The sequence below is a fragment of the Manis javanica genome, chromosome 14 (genome assembly GCF_040802235.1).
Source record: "Manis javanica isolate MJ-LG chromosome 14, MJ_LKY, whole genome shotgun sequence".
NCBI classification, from domain to species: domain Eukaryota; kingdom Metazoa; phylum Chordata; class Mammalia; order Pholidota; family Manidae; genus Manis; species Manis javanica.
The window spans coordinates 6,603,919-6,613,462 of NC_133169.1; positions in this window are offsets into that span (position 1 = coordinate 6,603,919).

The following is a 9,544-nucleotide window of genomic DNA, read 5'->3' on the forward strand; positions in this document are numbered from 1 at the left end:
CTGCTGCCTTCAATTTCCTCATTCTGGTGGGAATAATCCCTGCGCTTTATCCCATCTACAACCTCCCACCTTCTCCTCTCTGCCCCCTCTCCCTCTCTTCCTCTCCTCCTCAATTGGTTTCAGAAGCTAAGAATTTGGTTTCACGGTATTGGCTTACATAGTACAGTGGAAGGAATTCTGAAGTAGGCTCACAGGTCAAACTCATACATTCAACAACTATCCAGTGAGTTTATATTGTGGGTTAAACTGGGTGTCAGGTTGTGCATACGCAGATTCCCTCTTCACCAAGGAGTTCTTAAATCTGAATTCTTAACACGTCTCAGCCACTAACTAGCTGTGTGACCCAGGGCTAGTTATCTGACGTTGATAAGCCTTTTTATACATTTGTGAACAACTGAGATGATACCTACCCTGCTTAATTTCCAGGATTTTTGTGAGAATCAAATGAGATCCTGTGTATGGAAACCTCTGTAAACTATAAACTGACAGACAACTAAGCTATTAAGGATCAGTCCTTTAAAGATGTTTGTAGATCTTGCCTAAAGGATTATACTTTACAAACAAGCATGAATCCCATTCACCCCTACAAACACATGCATATACAACTTTGTTTTGTTAGCATGCTATTTTAGGCATACTATTAATACCTCATTAGCTTGATTGTCACTATGCTAATTTAGGGACACCATGAATATTCTGGAATCCTTCAATGATTGTGGAAAAACATAGATGTGTCATTTTCCCTGGGGAGGTCACTAATGGCAAAAAATAAGACTCCCACAAGTCATTTCTTCACCTTAAGAGCTTAAAGAAAGGATTTTAACACCGGCTTTGCCAAAACCCAGACTGCTTCATTTACTTCAAAAGGTGTCTTCTTTTTCTTTTAAAAGAAAACCCAAATTCATTTTAATATAAAAGCTAATAGATTCCATTGGATAAATGCAGATTAAAACTACCATGAGACACCACTTGACACCCATTAGGATGGCTATCAGAAAATCAGAAAATAGCAAGTGTTGGCAAGGATATGGAGAAATTGGAACCCTTGTGCACTGTTGTAAAATGGTACAGCCCCTGTGGAAAACAATATGGAGGTTCCTCAAAAAATTAAATACAGACTTACCATATGACCCAGCAGTTTCACGTCTAAGTATTTTAATTCGAAAGACTTGAAAGCAGGGTCTGGAACAGATATTTGTACACCCATGTTCAGAGCAGCTTTAGTCACAATAGCTAAAACATGGAAGCAACCAAATGTCCACAGACAAATGACTGGATAAGCAAAATATAGTATATACACACAATGGAATATTATTCAGCCACAAAAAGGAAGGAAATTCTCACATGCTACGACATGAATGACCTTGAAGCTATTATGTTAAGTAAGCCAGACATAAAAAGACAAATTCTGTATGATTCCACTTATATGAGGTACTTAGAGTAGTCACACAGAGACCAAAAGCAGGACGGTGGTTGCCAGGGGCTGTGGGAAAGGGCAAATGGGGAGTTATTGTTTAATAGGTATAGAATTCCAGTTTTACAAGATGAAGAATTATGGAGATGGATAATGGTGATGGCTGCACCACATTATGAATGTACTTAATTCCTCTGAACTGTGTTCTTAAAAATGGTCCATATGGTAAATTTTATGTTAAGTGTATTTTACCACAAGAAAAAAAAAAGGAAAAGGAAAGCCGAAAGAGTCTACGTGGCTTTTGCAGGGTTGGAGAAGAAGCTTAGTCACAACTCAAAGAAGTTGGGAATATCTAAGCTAAAAGTTCCATATCAGAGGATCAGAATACTGAGTCCAGAACTATGCAAATAAGTGTGAGAACATATTATAACCTTCCAGCTCAGTGGATTATTTAATAAAAGATAAACATTAAAAAAAATACAGATATCAGGAGGAAATAAAAATACTTCCTTTCCAAATGGGGAGGCCTTTAAGCAAGGCAAGAAGCTCAAAAATTTTAATGAAAGTACATATTACATAAAAGCTTGAACCTTTTGAATGGCAGAGAATTTAAACATGAACAAAAAGACAGTTGGTAATCATGGAGAACAACACAAATGAAATATATTCTTCTTCTACATAACATAGTCTAATATCTCCCATATTCTCATCTCCAGCTACTGCCTCACATCTCTGTTTCCCTCCATAGCAGAACTTCTTGAAACAAGTCTAGAATACTACCTCCAGTACCTCACGTTCTCTTTTAAGCCACTCTCCCCATCACTCCACTGAAACTGCTCCTGTCAAAGAATATTAACGAGGTCCACTTTCCCAAATTCAATGGTTCCTTTTCAGAACCTCATCCTCTCAGCAGCATTCAGCATTATTGGGCATTTCCTCTACCTACCAACACTTTATTCCTTGGCTCCTGTGAAATACACTCTCCTGGTTTTTCTCCTACCTCTTTGAGAAATGTATGAATTAATTTTAAAGTAGAGATTGAAACAACCTGGAAGACATCCTTTGTTTGTCCCACGCCACCTGTGTTTGTTGATTCAAATTAAAGCTGCATTTGACTATCCCAGGGCAACAATCATCTTGAACTGCATATGGTTTCCCCACTTCCAGAAGGGACCTACATTCTCACTGCTCTCATTTCGTTGGAGAAGGGAGGGGATGGTCAGACTACACACAGAGAGCTTTCCACCGTTCCTCAAATAGGCCAACACTCACCGTGCTTAGCTGTTTTCGTTACTCCTCATTCAGTCATAGTCACACTAAATATTCTGTTATCTGAAAACTCAGTTATAAAGTTAACTTCCAACGGCTCACTTGATAATGTAAAAAAGCAAAGAGATGGATAAAACGGTTAAGATAGATAAACACATATCTAAAACAAGTGAATAGAAAATATGCCAAGTTACTACAGTCCTCATTTCTGTAACTGGTCCAGAGTCGTAACTGATGTTTATGAACTGCTGCCACCATTCCATCCATAGTTCCCTGTCCTCAGCCAGAACCTCCGATGTTCAGGGCTCTGTACCTGGTAGACTGAGCCAAATTTCCATTACTAATGTAAGTAAGGTCTGAGCTCTCAACTGCCCTGCATTTTTTTTCCATTAACACTTATTATTATGCATGGAAATACTAAGTGGTGCCCTAGAGAATCCCCTGGGTTCCAGAAATAGTTCTCCTCGCTCCCATTGTGTAGCAGCAACCCGATTTCCCATAGGTAGTCAGGATTGATCACCCAGCCAGCTGAGTAATCTTTTTTTCTTTTTTTTGCTCCTTGGTTCATTCAGTGGTATTTAGAGCTCAAAATGACTAGGTGGCAGTCTCATCCCCCAAATCTCATCTTCCAAGGAACCATTGTTTTCACTGGTAAAAAGTAGTCGGTCTCCCTCTGGGGACTAAGTCCCCAAACCAGCAGCTCTCAAAGTTGCTGGGAAAAACAAAAATTCTGAGTGGTAATTAGGTGTAACAGTGAATGAGCCATTCCCCACTTCCACCCCTGACTCCTAGACTCATATATTCTGGCTATGGGGGAGAGAGACATCACCATACAGTGGTCTTCGATGCAAAGCATATATTGTATCTGCTAAGACTGAACTCCGTTCTTTCAGTCTTGCGTCCTAACTGTTGCTGAGTCTTCAGTAAGCCATTCCACCTTTCAAATAGGCACCTGCTTCCGGGTGATGGGGTGTGTGGTAAAACCACTTAATCCTATGACCACAAACCCATTACTGCACTACCTTTGCTATGAAATAAGTTCCTTCATTAGACACAATGCTAAGGGAAATGCCACAACTACGGATAAGGCATTCTGTGAATCTACCAAAGGTGGTGCCAGCAGAAGCACTATGAGCACAGAAGGCAAATCCATGTCCCAAATATGTCTATTCCAGTGAGGACAACTCCATGCCTCCTCCATGAAGGAGGTCCAGTGTAATTAACCTGCCATCAAATGTCTGGCTGGCTCCCCCAGGGAATAGGTGTTGGTCTCTGCTGCTCACTTCTTAGGCACTCCGCGGTGGCATTAACCAGGTCAGCCTCATAAGGAGAGTTCTGTGTTGTTGAGTTCATGCACAGCTTCCATGCCTGCCAACGTGGTTGCTTTGTTCAAGACTAGTGAGCAAGCACTGGGGTGGACAGGGAAAGGGCCTTTGATGGGCATTCACACAGGCCGAGTCCCTTCTCAGGGTTCGTTCCATTCATGCATCTCTGCCCCAGACTTCCTCGTCACCAGTCTTCCAATCCTGTTCCTTCCAAGGCTCTGATCATCGAGAGGTGGCCTCTCTGGCAAACCATTAGCTCTTGAATGCGTGTGGATCTGTGCCTCCGGCCATCCCTCACTCCAGACGTGGTGGACAACCAAATGTAGCGCTCAAAGATCTGCCCACCGAGATTAAGCCTTTTCCTCCACCAAGAGAATTTTTCTCTACCATTGTCCTCCAGGGGCACCCCTGAGTGGGATTACAATGCTGTGGCTCTTCACTTCTGGGTGACACCAGCCTATGGTGCAGACTCGTCTATAGACCAAGCTGAGGAGTCTTTTTTCTTCAGTCAGCTGGTCAAAGGACGATCCCAGAGGCCACAGTCAGGCTTTGAGGGGCAGAAACAATGCACCAGAAGCACCGTCACGGGAGCCTGGGCCGTCTGCCCAATACAGACCATCTTCCAGACCTGCTCGAGTATGGTTTCTATCTACCATTTCCATTTGTTGACAGATTGTTGCTGTGTACACACAATCTTATGGCTAAGTACGTCAAACAACACCCAGTTCATGAGGGGAAGCTCATGTCCCACAGTTACCTAATATCCTCTAATCATTTTCTGCTTGATTCACCCAAGGGAGCTGAATGTACCATCCTGACCTGAGTCAGGGTCACATATCAAACGCAGTTGATTTCTGAATGAAGGAGATCAACAGGGGAGCTTCAGGGGAGCAGAATAAAACATGAGCTGTGGAGTCAGGAAGGACTGAGCTTTAAAGGAGTTATTTAGCCCCTCTGAACCCCTCCGAATTTATAAAATAGGTGTGATAATATATAACTGTTCATGAGAATCAAGGTGTGGCACTGTAATTTATAATAAGAAATATATATTTGGTCTTCACCCTGTATCTGGTACAAAGTTCTTAAAGCCCTCGGGATTTTTCTAAGTGATGACAGCGATAGAGGTTTATTTTGTTATGTGGCCAAAGCGATCATTTGGAAAGCCCCTAATAACCTAAGGATGGGGGCTGGATGACAGGAGGACAGGTCATGTGATTAGAGGGTTGGAATTTCAGTCCCATCCCCACCCCAGCCCCCCAACCTCCACGGGAGGGGAGAGGGACTAGAGGTTGAATCAATCACCAAAGGCCAGCGAGTTACTCAATTGCAACTATGTAATGAAGCCTCCATAAGTCCTGAAAGGACAGGGTCTGGAGAGCCTCTGGGTTGGTGACCACATGAGATTTGGGGAGAGCGACACACCCACAAGGCACTGAAGCTCCATGCCCTTTCCCCATACCTTGCCTTCGGCATCTCCTCCATCTGCCTATTCCAGAGTTACATACTTTTAGAATAAACTGGTAATCTAGTAAATAAACTGCTTCTCCGAGTTCCATGAGCCATTCTAGCCAATTAATTGAACTCAAGGAGGGTTTGTTGGGACCTACGATCTATAGCAGATTGGTCAGGAGCACAGGTGACCACTTGGACTTTCAACTGGCGTTTGAAGTTTGGGGGTGTCTTGTAGCACTGGGTCCAGGTAGCGTTAGAACTGAGTTGAATTGTAGGACACACAGCTGATGTTGGAGAATTGCCTGGTGGTATGGGAAAACCAAACACACACTTGTCAGCAGCGGGAGCAGAACATTTACAACAGAAATATGGAATGTCAAACCATTAGACTCATATTAGAATAAACAGAGTTATTGCCCATGAGTATGCCTGATTCTGAGTAGCCTTCAATAACAGCTTCCTTCCTTGGAAAGTGCTTTGGCACCATCTAGAAGATTTCAAGTCAGATTTATCTTTCTGGTCCTGAAGCCTTCCTACTACTAATCATGTAACTTAACATCTACTCCCTGGTGCATTTAAAAGGAGAAATTGAGAATATATGTAGACTGTGTCGCTAGGTATGTGGCGTAGAGTAGAAGTCCTATCCATGCTAGTTTCAGTCATCCTCTACCTCTCTTTTCTTCCTCTATTCGGTTGAAGGAAGTGGGGAAAATTCACCCCAACACGCATGCAGGGAGGAGGGCTTAACTCACTGCCACTGGTCCAGATCTCAGTCTGTCACTGTCTGCCTCACAATTCAGACACCATCACAACCCAGACGTGATCCTTTCATCCCATGAAGGCTTTCCTTTCTAGGCATTAAATGGGGCTCCCAGCTGAGCTCCCACTATTTATCGTGCAGTCCCTGAGTGCCCTGCCCATGGTAAAGACTTAGAGCTTGGCAGGAAGATTTGGGGGTCTCATTTTGAGAGAGAAGGGGATGGAAGCAGGAAAATGAGACTCCTGAATCTTCAGGCTAGTGCTGGGCCTGGCTTTACAAAAGCTTAAGGCAGTAGTTCTCGACCCCCTCAGATCCAGTGGCCCTTTGACTATCCTGAAATGAAATTCATATGTAATATCAACTGCATACATAGTTTCAAAAAGTAAATAGTCTACATTATGAAGTGAGATAAAAGATTACTTTATAATAAAATGTAAGTATTTTACCATGTGACGTGACTACTCTGGAAGCATAAAATGCAGCAGTCAGAAATTTGAACCTACAGAGGAACGCTGTGAATGCACCAGCAACAGACAGACTGACGGAGCACAGGTGACAGCCGCACACATGCCACAGGCAGCACTGACACGGATGGCAGGGGCTCCCAAAAAGGTAAGCAGCATGTGGTCAAGTTCTGAATGAAACAAATGATAAGTTCCTTCAAGTTGCATTTCTGGGAAATCTGGTGTTTTAAATTGATTCAAAAAACACATTGTGTTTATATGTAAAATGAAGTTGGGTTCTAGGCTCCCTCAGGTTTGTCACCTATGTTAATACACAATGGGAGTTTTAAAAGACATGTGGGATGTGGGACGGTTTTATTTTGTGCAGGACTCTCCTGGTCACTGCAGTTTGTCTAACATCTTTGGCCCCTAGACACTAAATATCAAGAAACCCTCTCGCATTCCCACCCCAAACCCCAAAATGTCATAACACCAACAAACACCCCCATGGACTTCCAAAACATCCCCTAAAGGGCAGTGTATCCCCCTGTTGAGAACTGGCTTAGGGGAATAAGTGAGACGTAGACCCCTCCCATGCATTATAGAAGAGTGTGGTTTCATTCTGATATCCACATTTATTCGTTCACCTTTATACCCTAACGTGAGCCTGCTGACCTTCCTCCTTTCTATGTCTGCATATCAGCGCTGCCTCGTAAACTCTGAGCCCCATCTCTCTATCCATTTCAGTTCAGACTTCCGGATTCCAGAGCGCCTGGCCACATGCTGCCTGGAGCACCAGGGGAGGCAGCTGGATGTTGAGACCAAGGCACTGATAGACTTCTGGGAGGCGTCTGGCAGAGCGGTCAGGGAAAGCCGGGTGTGGTCCTCTCCTGCAAGGATGGGGAGCCAGAGAGGGTCCAGACCTTACCCATGTGGGTGATGATGGCCCAAATGGTATGCCTGAGCCCTGCTAAGGGAAGCTCTGCCCTCTAAACTAACCTGGACACGATCCATGACAGCCAAGCTGTCTGCCCTTCATTCACCCATTCCCTTATTAAGGTGGCATAAAGAACACAGATTCCAGAGCCATACCTTCTGAGTTCTGGTCCTAGCTCAACCATTCACTTTGCTTTGGGAAGGTTATTTAATCTCTCTCTGCCTCAGTTTCTTTGTGTGTAAAGTGGGGACAACCGTGTCTATGTTACCAGTTCTAAAAATTAAATGAGTTCATATATATAAAAGTGCTTTGAACAGTATCTGGCACATAGTCCTTTACAAATCTCAGATATTACTATTGTCGTTGCCATACCCGCCCTGCAGAGGGCATGAGGCTAAGGAGTTACCCCACCCTGGGGGATGAGCACCCCTGAGGACCCTGACTGGTATGATGAGACCTAAGTCGGCAGAGCTCCGTGCAGGTAGGATGCTCTCTGTCATCTAGCTGAGGTGGCTCCCCTTGAAGACCTTCGTGACTGGGGAAAAAGAAAGACCTATTATTATCATTCCTACTGTTGTTATTATTACCCCCAGGGAAGAATAGAATGCTGGGAGGAAGCAGAAGGCCGTGAGTGCCGCCCTAACCCAGTGGCTGGAGGAGGGAAGTGGTCGAGGAGGGAATGAGGAAATGTTTCCTGCAGCCTTGTGAGCAGGCTGACTTCCCCTCTGTCCTCTGTGGACCGTGAGCCCACCTTTGTAGGTCTGAAGTGAGAGCTACCACCCAAACCACAGTGATATCCGTCTTCATACAAAACATGGACTTCCTGAACCCCAAATGCTCTGTTTTCAGAGCCCAGGCAGCAGAAGGGCTGTATTTGGAGAGAAGATGGTGAAGAACAGGAAGACAGCCACTCAGTGTCAAGAGCCACTCCCTTTGCAAACAACGCCAGAGATAAAGGACACACAGCGAGGGCAAGAGAAAGGCAAAGGTGGGCAGAAAGGGCAGCTCCCCTACAGGACGCTAGGGCGGGGTTAGGGCAGCAGTAAGAGACGGAAGAGACCCGAGTGGAAAAAGCTGGTTCTGAGTTGGGGGGAGGTCAAGAGTCCTTGCGCAGCAACAACACCGAGTCCCTGAAGGAGACTGTTCAGGGATGCAGGATCCTTGTCCCTTTAACTGTCTGAATTTCTCCCAAGATCTTCACCCCCGAGATCTGGGCTTTGGGAACATATTCCAAAAAAGCCCCTGCTCAGATCTCCAGACCGCTTCCACTCTTTTCAGGACTGTACTTCCCACCCTGCCAGCGCTACACAGCTGAGAAAGCACTGAGATTTCAGGGGCATGGGTGTGATCACTGCAGTTGCTTTCTTTCTTGACTCTTTCCAACGTCCGTCTCTTCTGCTAAGCTGTATATTACAAGGGCATCCACAAATGGCCCACAAAGACTTGCAGTTTTGTTCCAGAAAACAAAGCACTCGAGAATAATTCCTTAGGGATGGGTTCTCAAGGATCATCTCTCCAGCAGTAGGAACTAGAGGGACAGGAAGAGGAACAGGGTTCTAGATCCCCAAGGCAGAGATCCCAGCCGCAACCCAGGCCCCCAAGGAGGAGTTACACGTACACCAGAGAGAAGATGGTCAAGTTGAGTGCCCCATGGTAGGAATAAGCAGCCTGGGAGAGAGAAACCAGCTTTCAGAACCTTTACTGAGAACTACCATTGGGTCTGCAAAAGATGCCTAAACCTTTCTTTCCCAAAGCTCCAGAAATGTGTTTGCTACTACATTCTTTCTGTGAAATATGTACGAGGATAAGCATACTACTTTTGGAGCAAGAAATGGTGAAGGAAGAGTCATTTAGCACCATGCTCCAGACCAGGGTGGCAAAAAATCCCAATCAGCAGACATCCTCCAAGCCTCAGAGCCTAGAGGGCGGTGAGGGAGAACTCCG